Genomic DNA, 16,407 nt, shown 5'->3' on the forward strand with positions numbered 1-16,407 from the left:
CATGACAGGGCTGGGATTTGTATTATTACCATTGAGATGTGGTAGTTCACCTCTCCTTACCTCCATCTACTAAGCTAGAACACAACAGGTCCCCTATAAGTCCTTTGTCATATCTGCCAGCTTTGTGCAGATGTCTTCAGCATCCTACAGCATCTTAAATAGCATTAAATGTCTAATTTTAGCAACTGAATCAACTCTTAGGTGTCAACACAGAGATATCTACATTTCAGCTAGTCATTGTAGGTTATCTTTGTAGCTAATGAAGAGGAAAAAAAGCAGTATATTTAATAGAATAATATATAATAGGATGAGATACCCAGCAATCTGTATATTTGTCTGTGTTTCTATTTGCTATCAACAGAATCTAGGATGACTAACTCACATGTAGAGGCCCACATTTTAGTTTAGTTTATTTATTGGTATATTTTGCCTACATTTGGTTGGATGACTTCTATTTAATATGACCACTCTGATGGCTGCAATCAAATGTATGAAATAGTTTCTTTTAGTAACAACAGCTATGATGGCATACAAGAATAATAAGACTGAATTACTATTGCCAAGATATGTTTCTTTCTCTACTAAGAGTGTATTTTAAACATTTCTATTATCATTTGTTTAAAAATTCTACTTCATCCTCCCTTTAACATCAATAACTTCAATATAAATGAAAATTATTAGGTATTTTTTCATTGATTCTGTTCTGATTCCTTGAAATCAATGTCTACGACAAAATAGCATACATTTTATTAAATAGATGCTATCACTTCTGTGAAATTCAATTTTCTTTTAAATTACAGTCTATATGGCACTTAATCTTTAACCTACTGTTTTTAGTCATATATATATTTTAAGAACTTTGAGTTCTCAAAAGTCAAAACAATGGAAGTTTATTGCACTTTTAATCTTACCATATTTGATTTTGCTTCAAAATAATTCTTGTAAGGCAGTTTTATAGAAGGATGAATTCTGTCAACTCGTTAATTCTGTAAGCATTAAAGGCTGGAAACACATGTAATATAGGAATATGTCTGCAAGGTAGAAAGGTTTTCACATGAAAAGGGAAAAGCGTTCAATCCATGAAAATACTGCCAATGCAAGAACTTGAATGTCACATTGTCCCAATTCTCTACAGGTATTCCAATCTGCTTTTTCTAATGCTGACTAACCTGTAGAGGACTATATTAAAGTTCTTCTCCATTTAACATGAAAACATGTTAGGAATGTAACAACAGGCATGCATTCGTTCTCTGAGGTACCTGTTTTGGCTACAGAACTGCCTATCACTTAGCTTTTCTGCAGTGCAGGCTGCAGTGGATAACTCCTAAAAAGTGCTTAAGAAGGTTGAAAACATAGATTCGGTGTCAGTATTTTTCATAGCAGGTAACTGATGTGAGTGATTATGCCACATGAAACACAGGCACTCAGTTTGAAGAAAAGCACTGGATTTCTTCAGTTAGCAGGGTATTTCTGAGTTACATTGCAATAGCTTTTCCCATATCCTTTCTCCTCTTCTTTGCACTGGTAGGTATGTTTGCAAGGGTGACTGAACAGAGAAAAGGGATTTGGTTTCAGTGGTGATAAAGGCATTCTTAGTGAGGTGATGGCAGGGGAAGAACAGGCTTAGGATCTTGATCTCATCTGCCAGTTTCTGTTCTATAGACTGTGAATATACTTACATCTTTCAGGGAAATAAAATTCTACTTCATCCTCCTGCAAAATATGAGTCAGGTTCCTTTTTACCCTGGCATCCATGACTTACACTTCTGGTTATACCATAGCCAGCAACAGAAAGAACATGTTCTAAGCCAAAGAAGACTAAGCTCCAAAGTTTATGCCCACTGACCAGTTGGTCAAGCTACCAGCTAATTTTTTAGAGGGAGGGCAGAGGAAGAAGAAAATGTGTCAGAGGACTGTCACTACTCTGTTTTCCTTTCTTCTGTCCCATTAGGCACTTACTTTGTGAAACAGACTAAGAGACAGGGCAAACATGACATTCTGAGTTTCATATTTTCTATATTTTCCTTATAAGCTAAGTGAGTCTAAGTTTTATATGGAAGATTTTTCAATCCATCATTTTCACAAGACTTTGAACGAATCTCACTGGAGGAAGCCTCTACAGAAAAAATTTGTTTTTTCTTGGGGAAGACTAGATTATCCTGCCTGAGATTTAAACACTAAAATGATGCTTTAGGTTCATTGGAAGATATCAACTACCAAGAAATTATAATATTAGCCCATTTTTTCCTAAAGAAAAAGACAGGTACTTCTCACCTGAAAAAAAAAAAAATAATAAAAAAAAAAATCCTTCTGGTTACAGTGTTCCTGGCTTGTACACAAAAAATAGGAAAGTGTCGCCTGATTTAAAGAACATATTAACCAAGAGCATATGTAACCAAGGCTAGAGCTGCTAAAAAGGGATTGGAGACTCAGGAAAAGGAAAGTGAAGGAGGTTTCTAAAAATTTTAACTCACAGCATATATTTGGTTTATGTTCTAAGGTTTTGTGTAACTTCTGTACGAAGACACCAGGAGCTGCCCCAGTGCTAGAGAAAGTTTCAACTGGTTTTAAGACAGGCCCGTCACTGATGAAACCTGAGCCAACCAACAATGCTGGTAGCTCCTCAGTGATAACATATTTCAGAAAGGGTAAAAAACTCCTTGCGGCAACTTTAAGAGGGAAATCAGAAAATGCGAGAGAAACAGCCCTGCAGACACCAAGGTCAGAGAAAAAGGAGAGGGGTAGTGACACTGATTGTCCCCCTGCAACCTGTGGAGGATGCCACACTGGAACAGATGGGTATGCCCTGAATGTAGCATCAGAACTGGGGCAAGCCCATGCAGGAGTGGGATCCTGGCAGGAACTGTGGCCTGTGCAGAGAAATCCACACTGGAGTGGGCTTTAACACTTAAAAAAAATGAAATTTTCTACCATTACTAACAATGTATTCTTGAGTAGCATTTTTGATAAAATGTTTGCAGTCCGTGCATACACATAAATAGAAGGAAATTTAACAAAAAGAAAAACATCCTGCAACTTGATATAACATGACATCTTAACAGAAGGTTATTTCACGGATTTTTTACTTGGAGCTGAAGAAACCATCCTTTTCAGGATATTTCGGTTTCTTTTCACTTTAAAAAGGCTTTCAGGCAACTCTTTCTTTTAGAGAAGATATTTGTTTACTTAGAATTGTTTGATTTAGCAGGCTGACAAATTGAGGCTATAAAAAAGAAATCTTGAAAAATTAAAGGCTCTCATTCATTTATCACAGAGTTGCAATGAGCATCATACAAAAAATGAATCACCATGACTCCATGAATAAGTATATTAAAGTACTTATATATAATATTTTGACGGACTTTCAGAACAAATTTCAGGTTCATGAAGCTCAAAGTGAAAATGTGGAGTATGAAATCACACTGGTATAAACAAATAAAGTTTGGGTGAAATGCTGAAAGACCAAAATATTATTTTTCATAAACTTCCATAATTTTATCAATAATGATAATTTGCAATAGTCTGGCTAATCACAGAAGTCCTATATCTAATTGTGATTTTTCAAGTGAAGCTAGAGTTCAGTTCTGGATAACTAACTTATCTTAACAATAAATCTTATCTTTCATATATGGAAATATACAGTATTCACCTGTCTAGAAGGCTTTTAAACAGTTGATAATAATAGACACAAGACAGGAAAGATATAGCCAAAGAGAATCCATGATATGAAGTCAAGATACTACTGAATATACTACCTCATCTTTGACTCCTGGGAGCAGCCTTTCCGTGTGTGTGCTCATCTAAACAGACACATTCCTCAGGAAACTTTGTTGTCTCTATTTCTAGAGTGACACCTGTTCTTTTCTTCCTTTACTGGAGAAATCTATAAGCACAAAGAATGTCCACTAACAGGTCTTAGTTTTGAAGAGGACATAATACAGTGCCCTACATATGCTCACTACTTCCTCTCCTATAGCACTGTATTGAGTGTAGGTGTCAAGGCTTTGACAGAGGAGGAACTTTGGGAGTGGCTTCTGTGAGAAGAGGTCAGGGATTGAACCATGCCAGCCACAGATGGTTCCAACTGGCTGCAGGAGACCCACCATAGGACACAGCTGAGCCCCTCAGCCAAGCTGGTGGTGCCTCAGAAAAAACATATTTAACAAAAGGAAAAATGCTGTGCAGTAGTCTGTAAGGAGCGAGGAGAAAAAGAGAGTAACGATCCTGCAGACACTAAGGTCAGTGAAGAAAGAGGGCGAGGAGATGCTTCAGGTGCCAGAGAAGAGATTCCTCTGCAGTCCCTGGAGAAGACCACAGTGGATATTCACACTGTAGCCCACAGAAGACCCATGGTGACGCATGTTTGTCCTGGAGGACTACAGATCATGGAGGGGACCCACACTGAAGCTGGGTAACAGTGTGAGGATGAAGAAGTAGCAGAGATGAGTTCTTATGGACTGATCACAACCTTCCATTCCTCATGCCCCCTGGCTGCTGAGGACTAGGGAAAGGAGGTAGAGGAGTTGGGCATGAAGAAGTAAAGCAGAGGCTAGGAAAAAGGTGATGGAGGGGGACATGTCTTAGTTTTTGTCTGTCTTTTTCACCATTGAACTCATAATCGGCAAGAAATGAGAATCATAGAATCACAGTATTATTTTGCTTGGAAAAGACCTTAAAGATAATTGATTCCAAGTGTTAATCTAATACGGCCAAGTTGACCAAGTAGACAAGTTTTGTGCTTTCATATTCCCTCATCTTTGAAGTAAAAACATTCCTCTGCTCTCCTTCTGCATAAAATCATTCTTTACCTCTTTCTTCTGACCATCAGGGTTTCATCAGCAATTTCAAGGAACAAAAATCCTTTTCAAGTTTTGACTCCAAACTGATATCCAAACTCTGTGATCAATGGTCTATAACTTAAATTCAATGAATAACATCTTCAAAACAATTGTTGACATTGCAGGCAGACAACTGAATCTTCAGAATGGTGTCTGTCAAAAGCCAAAAGCAAATTATGATCATGTTTTATGAGACAAACTGAATGACTCTTACTCTCACTGATCGTATTTGTTCTTAGCATTCTGATATAGCTGAATTTCCAACAAAACAATTTCAGATCTGTAGAAAAAAACCTCAGACTAACACACCTACTTCTACGTATTGTTGTTGATGTTCAAACAGCAGAACCTTGTGAATATCCCCGAAGAAAGAATGCTCTGCAATATTTCCAATGTGGGCAGTTTATTAAGCTTACCAATGAAGCATGAAAATCTTCCTTTTCATTTAGTGCAAAAAGAGTATTTCCACGTCTGTGAAAGTAATGCTTATTTGCACTGTATATTAAACTGCTTTCTAAAGCTGAAAATCATAATTATGTATGCAGCACATGTTATATCAGTTTCAGTAAAACATTTTTTGTTGGTTTTGTGTTAGAATTATGCTAATTTTCACTCAGAAAGATGAATTAGAGATAGAAGGATCTTCTATATGCATTAAGTAACTTTTGTTTTAAATTATTTTTTATATCAACTGCAACAACCAGTTCAATAGTCTTTGAACCATGAATTATAAAACAAATCCTTCAGAAAAATACACAATTTAAAGAAAACTGTCCCTTTTTCCACTGGGACATCTATGTATCAAGAATGCTTTCTCTGGGATGTTATTCTCTATCACGAACACTTTGGCAATAATGTCTGTAATATACTATGATATATATCCACACTAGACTATACATTCCCATGGCAAACTGAGATCATTATCATTAAGTACAGAACTTTTCCCAACAGTCAGTGCGATCAGGATGCACAGGGGGCTAGAATCCCTGCTCAAGACTCTGTAATCAGAGAATGAAAGAATCACAGAATAGTTTGTGTTGGAAGGGACCTTCAAAGTCATTCAGTCCAACCCCTCTGCAAAAAATAGGGACATATTCAACTAGGTCTGGTTGCTCAGAGACCCATCCAGCCTGGCCTTGAATGTTCCAAGGGATGCGACATCTACCACCTCTCTGGGCAACCTGTTCCAGTGTTTCACCACCCTCATAGCAAAAAGTGTCTTCCTCATGTCTGGCTTGGGTCTACAATGATGGTGGTGACTGCTGAGCTGTGACACAGAGCACAGGGGGGACAAGGGAATGCCAGACACCTCATCAGTAAAAAAAGACTTTTCTGCCCAACTGCTCCCAGGACCATTGAGGAGAATGCTGAGATGGTTCTAACCAGTGTGAGGCCCCTTGGGAGTGGTGAACCAAACAATATGTCCCCAAATCACTTATCAGACCAAAGGGATTATTTCCTGTGGGGCTATAGGACTCTTTGTGAGATGCAGGTGAAAGAGCATTTTTTAACTGTGCATAACTTCTTATGGGGTATTTTTAAGTAGATTGCAGGAAGATGAGTGACCTCTTATGGGATATGTTTAGAAGAAAGAACAAAAACAGGGATAGGGAGGGATTAAGGTGAATCAGAGAAGAAAAAGTGTTGAATAATAGAGGAAAAGTGCTAAAACATTCCTACTGAGTGGTAATGGCTTGTTGGTCTGCACGCTTGTTTGGTTGAGCTTTATTCTCGTTAGAACCTGTTTCTACCTATCTTCTGTGTGGATGCACCCTCTGTTCTGAGTATGTGTGAAAAAGAATTAACTTCACACTACAACAGCCAACAAACAGGATAAGTCTAAGCAAATGGAGTGGGGACATGAACTTCCAGGCTTGTAAGTCCAACTACCAGCAGCTGGTGAGACTGGGGGAACTGAGGCCAGCTGATGAAAAGGTTAATTTTCTAAGGCCAGCTATTGTGAGATGAGTTTGTATATACACAGATATATAGATATTGCACTAACAGAGCTCAATTTGAATGACCTGATCAGCTGGACAGAAAAAAAACAGCCATGCAGTCCATGCTGTTCATGTCTATGTGAATGCTGTGTAAAGTGCAAGGAAATGATCTACGAGTTACTCTGTATGGCATGCTGTATATTTGTATTATGCATATGTGCGTATGCTTCTGTCAGAAATTCATACTCAGTAGTTCAGCTGGCTAAACCTGCAGGCATGGAGTCACCATAACCTAGCATCTATGTGGCTACTGGCCTGAGCAACCTTTATTAGTCTGCAACTGCAGCTGCAGTAACTGTTATCACTATATCAGAATCAAACACTTTCCCTGATGGATGGTGCTGTCATCCCAGTCTCTGGCAGTGCCTGCTGCTCTGAGAGTCCCCTAACAGTGCCTGGTGCCGCTCTTCAGGGTCTAAGCAGTGTCCTCCCCTGCGGGAGATTTGCCCTGGTTGAGGTGCTGAGTCACCAGCTGAAAGGGTTGTTGAAGGAAGTGAGCAAGCAGTACCACCATTAGAGGGCTTGAACAACGGTTTCACAGGGTCTTCAAAGACCAGAGACTGCCAACAGCCCCGACCCTTGCACCAAGAACAGAGAGACAGCTGGAGACTGTGCTAACAGGGAACAGTGGATAAAGGTCTCCACAATGGAGGAGGCTAGAAACTTGTGACTTCTGGCAACACAAAAAAGCTCCTTCTCATTCTGAAATTCTGCAGTTACTCAACAGGTGTAGTTCTCCGGGAATGGGTGAAGAAGATGACCTTTAGTCTGGCAGTCATCAAAGACACCTCAGCCTGAATCAAAGAAGAAAAGGAGTTTGACAGTCGCTGGAGACACCCTCTGATGGTGGACAGAGGTGCCCACTTGTGTATGTAAACTGATGTTTTGGAAGTCTTGCTGCTCGCCGCTTGGTTGGCTCTTGGATCTTAGAGAGACTGACAAGGCCGGTCCAGCCCTCTGACTATTCCCCTTGCTGCTCATCCATGCTGGCATCAATGATGCTGCTAGAGAAAACCCTGAACATGTCATGAGTCATTACAGAGCTTTGGAAACAGGAGAGAAGGAAAAGACAGTGAGTAGTAGGTATGGTTACTCCAGCTGGAGGCCTAGATGAAAGTCTCACATCCCTCCAGTGAGGGGAAAGGCTGAAACAGAAGTGGATGCACCAGCATATCAACACCTGCTCTGGTGACAGGTACCCCAGACAGGGTTTTGGCTACTATGATCATGGGACCCTCTTTGAGAAAAAAAAAAAGCATACAAGGGACAGGATACATCTGACAAATGGGATGAAAGGCTAAGGTAGGTACATCAGGGAAGGGTTGTCACCATCTCAAAAGAAACAAAGATATGGAGAGGCAGTGAAGAACTGTCTGGGCACTGCATGATGACAGAGATTGTTGCACCTTTCCTGTGAAACCAGCACGGCTGGGGTCCATCTGAAATGCCTGCATACAAATACATGCAGCATAGGAAACAAACAGGAGAAACTTTAGCTATGACCTCATTGGGCCTACAAAGGGGTTGTGGAATAAGTTGCATAACTGGAAACTTAGTGACTGGGTGCAGACTTTTCAGGAAAGATGGGTGAAGAAAGCAAGGAGGATGGGTTGCAACTCAATGCCTTTGTGCTGGCTGGAGTACAGGAAGCTTTGGAAATGGGAATTAACTGCTTGAGCAGTTCCTCTTGAGTGATCATGAGGTGGGAAGCTGTTATGGAAAGCCTGATAAAGAAGAGGAAGTTAGACAAAGCGTTTTCTAGACTACTGGATAAAAAACCCTCACAATTGCAAGTCACTTCACTGTCATCTCAAAGAGTAACAGGGCTGGGTACAAACAATACAAGAGATTTCTGAAGAGTTTTGCAGAAAATTTCTTGGTGTACATGGTTGATGAGTCAGGTATGAGACATTGTACATTTCTCCATCTTTTAGTCACAAATCGTGAAGAACTGCTGAAGATGTGAAGTCCAAAAGCAATCCTTACTGCAGTGACCATGAGACTGTGGAGTCTAAAATCCCAAGAGAATCAAGGAAAAAAAAATAATATGTAGGAAAAACAGAGACCTGTGATACCTATAAATCCTAATTACAATAACCAAGGCAGAATGACATTGGGCAAAACAAAAACAAACTTAGTGATTTATCTTGGAACAGGTCCTTCAGGTAATCAGAGAAGAGCAACCAGACAAATAGAAGTGTTAATTTTCTGACTGGAAAATTGATTGTTTTGACACAGTTATTGATTCTTCTGGCAACTGATCACCTGATTATCCGATTTGAAGAACTTAATAAATAACTGCTGATGAACAAATACTTTTTGTGTTGTTCATCACTCAGTTAAATACATACACACCAGACTGCTACACCTAAATGGTGACAATTGGTGGTGACATATTAAGCAGTTTATATCCTTATCTTTGTAGAGGTATTTTAAAGAAGGCATTTTAGCACTGATATGAATGCAAAAGTCTTTGTTAAATGCAGTAAGGAAGTCAATTTGATTTGACTGTCTTGAATGTGTTGAGCATTAGTCTTTCCAAAGTGTGTTACTGTGCCATTCATTCAGCACAGCTGAGAGTGGGTCTGTCACCAAAGACTGAGACTGAGTCCTCTTCAAGCAAATCTGTTCCTGTAACCTATGTTCTTGCTGAAAGCCATTTTGTTTCCAATGAAGATTTGTGTGAAGGCAACCAGTTACATCCATTACAGCTATTTCTAGAGTGTTCTAGCTATAAAGGTGTTTATTTTCTAAGTATTTATACTGAGAGCTGAATATATTTGTTGCTGATTTTATAGGGTTCTAGACAGCCTCAGAAGACCTGGCTTTCCTGTACCATTAAATACTACCTCTGACCCTGTTTCTGTCATCCCAGTGAGATCACAGCCCTGCACTGCAGGCAGACCTCTAGTTCCTCCTGTTCCCTGTTGCATGCATTAGTATACAGGCACTCCAGTTATGCTCATTTTCCAGAGAAGGTTTCCTCTAATATGCCTTCCTATAGATCTCTCCTTGTTTATGTGCATACATTTGAGGTGGGTCTCTTTTAGCTCTGTTTTGTTGATTACAAGGTCTCTCCTTTTTATATTACCCGGCACAATTTGCTTGGCATTAAAGTATACAGCAAGTGAATATCATAGCAGAAGACATGTCAAAGCAATTCTCCAGGTAGTGAAGACTTTAGTTAGCTATAACATTACTTTAGTTAGCTATAACATTAGCATTGTGGAAAGAAAAAAAAAAAAAAAAAAGGGGAAGTAGTAAGGTAGACATGATCAATGAAAACCAGGTAGAAATGTCTGCACAGGATCAAGGGCAAAGGAAAACAACATGTCTAACTATTCAGTCACTTATCAGAAAACAGAGGAGGTCCCTGATGTTGCTCAAATTGTTCCAGTCACCTAGAGCTTTGTCGTGGGCTATCTCACCACTATACTCCCCGTCCAACAGGACAGAGTAATCAGCCAAATTGTTAGTTTCCCCAAAGTGATATCTTGTAGGCCTAGAGTAGGAGTTTATTATTTCTAAGACATATTTTATTCCTTTTCTTTTTTCTTTGTTTATTTTTTTGATAAAGTGTTCATGCTTCAGCAGATGCTACTTTTTTTTTTTTTTAAACTATCAGTAATCTCTATATCATTCTGATCCAGATCACTGTGTTCAGGTCACGACTGACTAGTTTCTCTGCTTCATCTTCCTGTTCTGTTCTGGCCTTAGCTATTTAATATAGTTCTTGCTGCATTACCATTTTCTGGTGTGGGAGAAGCCAGAAATAAAGTATGGTTGTGAGAAATGTTGTGTAGTGGAGTATTACCTTATTACTATGAAGCTGATGTCACAAACAAGAATGAAAAACTCCTTTCTTTGAACAAACTGGCAATACTTATGGCTTCTTTATGGTTTTATTATGAGCTCTGAGAATACGAATCTTGACTTATTATTCTGGACCTTAGAAAAAATACCTGCAGCTTCAATATCACAGGTTAGCCAAAAATTAAAGACAACGTCCTAAATCATTCAGCTCTGACTGAGCTTTTAAAACAGCTATGCTGGATGAATATCACAAATACAGCTATGCTATCTGGATCTTTTCACAACCCTTTTGTAGCTATTGGAGACTATTGACTCTAGTGGGAAACTGAACACATTCGAAGTGATAAGATTGGTCAGGCAGTTCAACTTCATTGATTTTGAAGGGAGTCTATAAAGTAGTTTGGACTAGATGTTTCACTTTAAATTGATCAAAGCTGGGGTAAGGTCAATCCTAGACTCAGTGTCTGGATCTCATGTCGTATTTCACATAACATACTGCTGTCACTCTCACAATCTATGTAGACAAGTACTTTTTGAAGCATAAGAATTGTTTGTGTGGCTTCAGAGGTACATGTGTGGTTAGTCATATATTATTTCAGGAAATATTTTTGCATAATTTCTCAGTGATAGTGTTGTAGTTCTACCAGAAAATAGATAAACTAATTAATTTTCTCAAGGACAGTTTTTGAAGAAAGACAACGTGTAGACTCTAGTTTCTCACAGTTATCTAGAATATCTAGTACTAGTTATCTAGTACCAGGCTGGACAATGGTAATTTTTGTTACTCATCTACACAAAGTAGTATTCACATACTAATTCAGACATAGTGGTCACTATCTTGTGTAGGAAAATATTCAACAGTATTCATACAAATTCTTAGTTTAAGCCTATGCACCAGCTCAGAGCAAATCTTGATGAAGGTCATATAGTGTCTTTAGAGAGGAGTAAGTGGTTCTGGGATGTCCCTGAACTGTATCATTTGTTAGGACCCCTGCTATCATCTATATGATGACAGAAAAATCCTGACTAACTTCTCTTTCATGATTTTTTTTATCCTTTTCAGAGATTCACACTCTTTGTATCTACAACACCTCTGGCAAAATGTACCAGGGTCAAGTTATGGAGGTACAGCTCATGAAAAATTATTCAGATTTGTTTTAAGTTTCAACCATGTAATATTCTAAAGTTTTTGCACTATGTTGTGTTACAGACACTGATTTCTCATTCACCTTCTGTATAAGTTCCTGATTTTGTAAATGTGCATTTTATATTCTTCAGACATCTCTTATTTAAACAGAAGAATCCTTTCCAGTTGAAGAATACTCAACAAAATATTGTTTGCTGCTATTCTTTTCTTAACATTTTTGTTATTCTTGTCTTCTTTTATTTTTGAAGTGTCCAAAGTCATACATAGTCAAGACAGAGGTGATGCATGTATTTATTCTGCTGCACAATGATGTTTTTTGTTTTGTTCACTGCCCATTCCATAATCATTTCTAATACTTCATTTATCTCTTCGGTTACCACTTAATAGTTAACTGATGTTGTAAAAGAACTATGTGGTTGACATCTTTTCTAAGTTGCCACCATTTGAAGGGGCAGTCATGAGTATACACCAGATACAAGGGGATAAAAGGAGTTGTATTATTTCCTGAGAATTAAACTGTAGCTTTCATAGGATTGCTTTTTTTTTTTTAGAACTCTAGACTGATGCAGAGCTTAAAGACAGTAGGAATATGCTATAGACATTTTTTCCAAACTTTTTTTTTTTCTTTTAAATAACTGCTAAACTGAAAAAAATATAGTAAGGCTTCAATTTTTAATTTGCAGTGGAACTGAGATTTTTGTTTCAGTTAAATAATGAGTGAAATAACTTCTTATCTACAAAAAGTCATATCTGTGGTACACAGTTGTGATAATACTAGTTTCCCTAGGAAGTGGTTATATAATGTGAAAATATTTAAATATGTTGCCATGTATAATGTAATATAAAAAGAATTTTTGAAATAGAGTTTTTGAAATAGAAAAGAGAAGTGAGACCCAATCTAATTTAAACACGTAACCTGCATTAAAACTGTAGCTGTCTTTTGAAAGTATGTTGCTTTTAAAAGTTTCCTTGATCTTCACTGTTTAATCAATGGAGACATTTAATAAAAATACCATGAAGAGAATCCTATTCACCTCACATTCTCACCTAAATTAATGAGAGGCTTTTTTCTTTTGGAGACTTACAAAATATTTATCCCTTTCTTTTGACTGTATAGGCAATTTAAGGTAGAACTTATTTCTTAATTTTAAATGTTTGTTAACAATGTAAGCCATGGATGAGCTATTATATTTTAGGCCCTTTTAGCACAGTGGAAATAAATGTGGTGTCCCAGAAAGTAGTTTAATATGACAATGACCTTTATCTTATCTTAATATAAACATCCATGTTAAGTTGCTTATAGTTCATCCTACTTGTTGTCAATAGAATTACTATTTTCTCTTACAGAAAAAGACAAAAAAAAAAAGATTTTATTTTTTTTTTCCCAGAGTGCCTTTATCAAATACAAGCATCCAAATAAAAAATAACTATGGATCAGTTTTTAGACACTTATCATGGGATGAAAGAAATCCTACTACTAATAAGCATATGTGAAAATTAGTTCCTCTTCCCAAAGCTTAACCATTTACAGATGATTATTCTCCACTAATTGCTTAGCTTTACATTTTATTTTATTTTTCTATGTGCTAGGAAAAGAAATGGACCTTTTTACATCAATTGGTGCCACAATGTTATTTGGCTTTCAACATGAGATAGTTCTGATAAGCACTTGCAGAGAAAACTATGTGAAAAGAAGCATGCTGTTAGTTAGGGTATCTGGTACAATAGGCAGACAAAATTTAGGCACAAGCAGGCAGACCAGAATGTTTACTTCTACATTAAAAAAAGCTTTTTACAAAATTACTCATTTAGTTATACCACATGTACCAAAAGTTACACATTTAAGCACCATCTACCTAGCACTGAAGGTCTTTTTCCAGGTAATGTCTTTTTTCTTAAAGGCTAGAATTTCTTTACATATTTTCATGAAATGTAACAAAATTGATAACCATAAATGTACCTTAATGTTTGCATTGTGTACCTGTTTCTTTGGACAATTAACAAGCTTTAGATCCATAATTCTGATTCACTAAAATATTACCTTGCTCAAACAGCATATGGCTTTCACACATTAAAGTGCTAACTTGTTCAGAGTCGTATTGCCACAGATTTGACAAGAGTATTTCCTTGATCAGTTATAAAAAAGAATAAATATTGCCTGGGTGCTTTTTTGCTTTTATTGCACAGCTTCACCCCTTTGTCATCTGATTTGTACTTCATGACTTGTCATGTGTGCTACTGACCTTTTCAGAAAACAGTGAAAAATTTGTTGCAAGTTCAATACATTCACAGATTTATTTTGACTGTCCTGGGTTATATAATAGTTCCCTCAAGCAACAAATATCTAAACAAATTGCAAACTCTCTACTTATGTCTCTTTAACATTACAAGTAAACATGGGGTAACATCTCATTCCTTCCAGAAAATATTACCTTTCAGTAAGTATTGATATTTTGGGGTTTTCTTGTTTCGTATAAATTAATATATTATGTCACTGATACAAACACTGATTTCTGTGCCCCTATCCCTGAATACTATATCACTCTTTACTGTATTTTACACTATTTACAGTAAATATATTACTCTTTTTAACAGAAGTTTACAGGTCAATTTACATATAAAAAGAACAGTTTTCCTGCCATGAATATTAGCATATTTTTTTTTTAAATTCTTTTTAATGTCCAGAGATACTGTTGTTCAGTAATTCCAAATTTACTACCACAGCAATAAGCTTTCTCTTCCAGCTGACTTTTGAGATGAGGGCTGGGTATTTGTAGTTTTACTAGGAGTAGTAGAGCTCACAATAGAAGACCTTAATGGCAATCCAGAGTATAAATTATAGGGGGATGCATTCCATAAATCCCATTCAGGTTTTGGGAAATCACAAAGGATCTGATTAGCAGAAAAACAATTCACACTGGGGGTGCAGGAAAGGGAGGAGGGCAGAGGAGAAGTTTAACAAATAGAAAAAAAAAAAAAAAGTTGAAGAACTAATGTTTAAATTCTATTATGTCCTGAATGCAAAAAAAAAAGTTGATTTTGGCTATATTTTTGCCATGGATCAATGTGAATACCATAGTAGCTAAGAGGATCAAAAAAATACTAAAAATCTGAAAAAAAAAAAAAGGGGTGAAGAAAATTATAGTCACAGAAAATTATAGTCACAGAAAAATTAGCTTGGAGAAAAGTATGCACTGCAAAATGAAGAAAAGCCTTGAGGAACCTAAAGCCCTCTAAAACTGAATGAATCTTCCTATTGATGTTATCCCAAGCCCTGGCACTGAACATCCTACAGTGCAAGTGGTATGGGGGAAAGAGACCCTTCACGCAAGCTTAGATCTTGTTTCTTTTTGACATAACTCTGAGAAAGTGAAATTCAACCTCTACTATATTTGACCCTTCACCATCAACAATTACAAAGGATCTACACATTGTTTTTCATGTGGCTTTAAATAGAGACAGTGAAAAAAACTAAACATTATTTTTATTCACTTATATCCAGCTGAAAAGAGATATGATGAAGTATAATATCAAAGTCTAAACCCAAAGGTTAAGCATATGCATCATTGATATAAAACAAACCTTCTTCAAATGTTTTTGAAGTCAGTGGAATTCTTATCATTGACCTTAACAGTTTTGTAAACTGTCCCTAGATTATTATTTACTTATTGTTATTTAATGGGATATTCAAATGACAAATGAAAGCTGTCAATGATTTATCCACACATATTAGAATGATCTCATACAGGAAATTAAATTGAATTAATTAAAGCTGTGGTATTATTGTGAAAGATTTGTGCTGTCTGCAACAGCCACAATAATCTGGTGGAACTTGTCATAAATACGCAACTGATGCTGTGGTTGTTGCTGGCAATTGTCAGCAAACTAAAAATAAAACCTGCAAATGTTGCTGTCAGTTAGATCCATTACATCTTGCATATGTTAGTAAAAATGGCATGATATCCCAAGATTTTTTCTCCATGTTTTCAACAATTGGCATAATAAAGACAGAGAGAGTATGTAAGTTCACTGGTTAGGATGCTTACTCACTCTGAAAAGGCATTACGACAAAACAAACTCAGAAAACATAGACTCTCATCAATATTGCTGTTTATTGAGTACAAAAAATAGACAGTTAAGCACTTCCATATTTGCTCAGCAAGACAAATTTCTGCAAGTCAGTTTTGTCAGTTAAACAGTAACTTCCTAGCTGGTAGACCCTATTTGCAGAAGAAACAAGAAGGAGCATCCATGTTGAGATCCGAAAAGAGGATTTACTGTATTTTTCTCTAAGGGAACTCCTGCAAACAATTTAATCCCTAGGATATCTGTTCACTGCTGTCAGACTTTTACCCCAGCTAGCAATCAAAACCATTATATCCCCCCCACCCGAAACAGGAGAGAGAGTTGAAAGGGGAGAGAGAAATTCATGGATTGAGATAAAAACAGTTTAATAAAATAATGAAATAATGCTAATATATTATTACTACTACTAGCTCTAATATATATACAATTAAAGTAAAATATCAAGTGAGTGATACTCAATGTAATTCCTCTTGAACTCTGTCGACTCCAAGCAGCTAGTCCCAGGAAGAGAGCACTCTGATCC

Source organism: Patagioenas fasciata, chromosome 1 (genome assembly GCF_037038585.1).
Source record: "Patagioenas fasciata isolate bPatFas1 chromosome 1, bPatFas1.hap1, whole genome shotgun sequence".
Lineage (NCBI taxonomy): Eukaryota > Metazoa > Chordata > Aves > Columbiformes > Columbidae > Patagioenas > Patagioenas fasciata.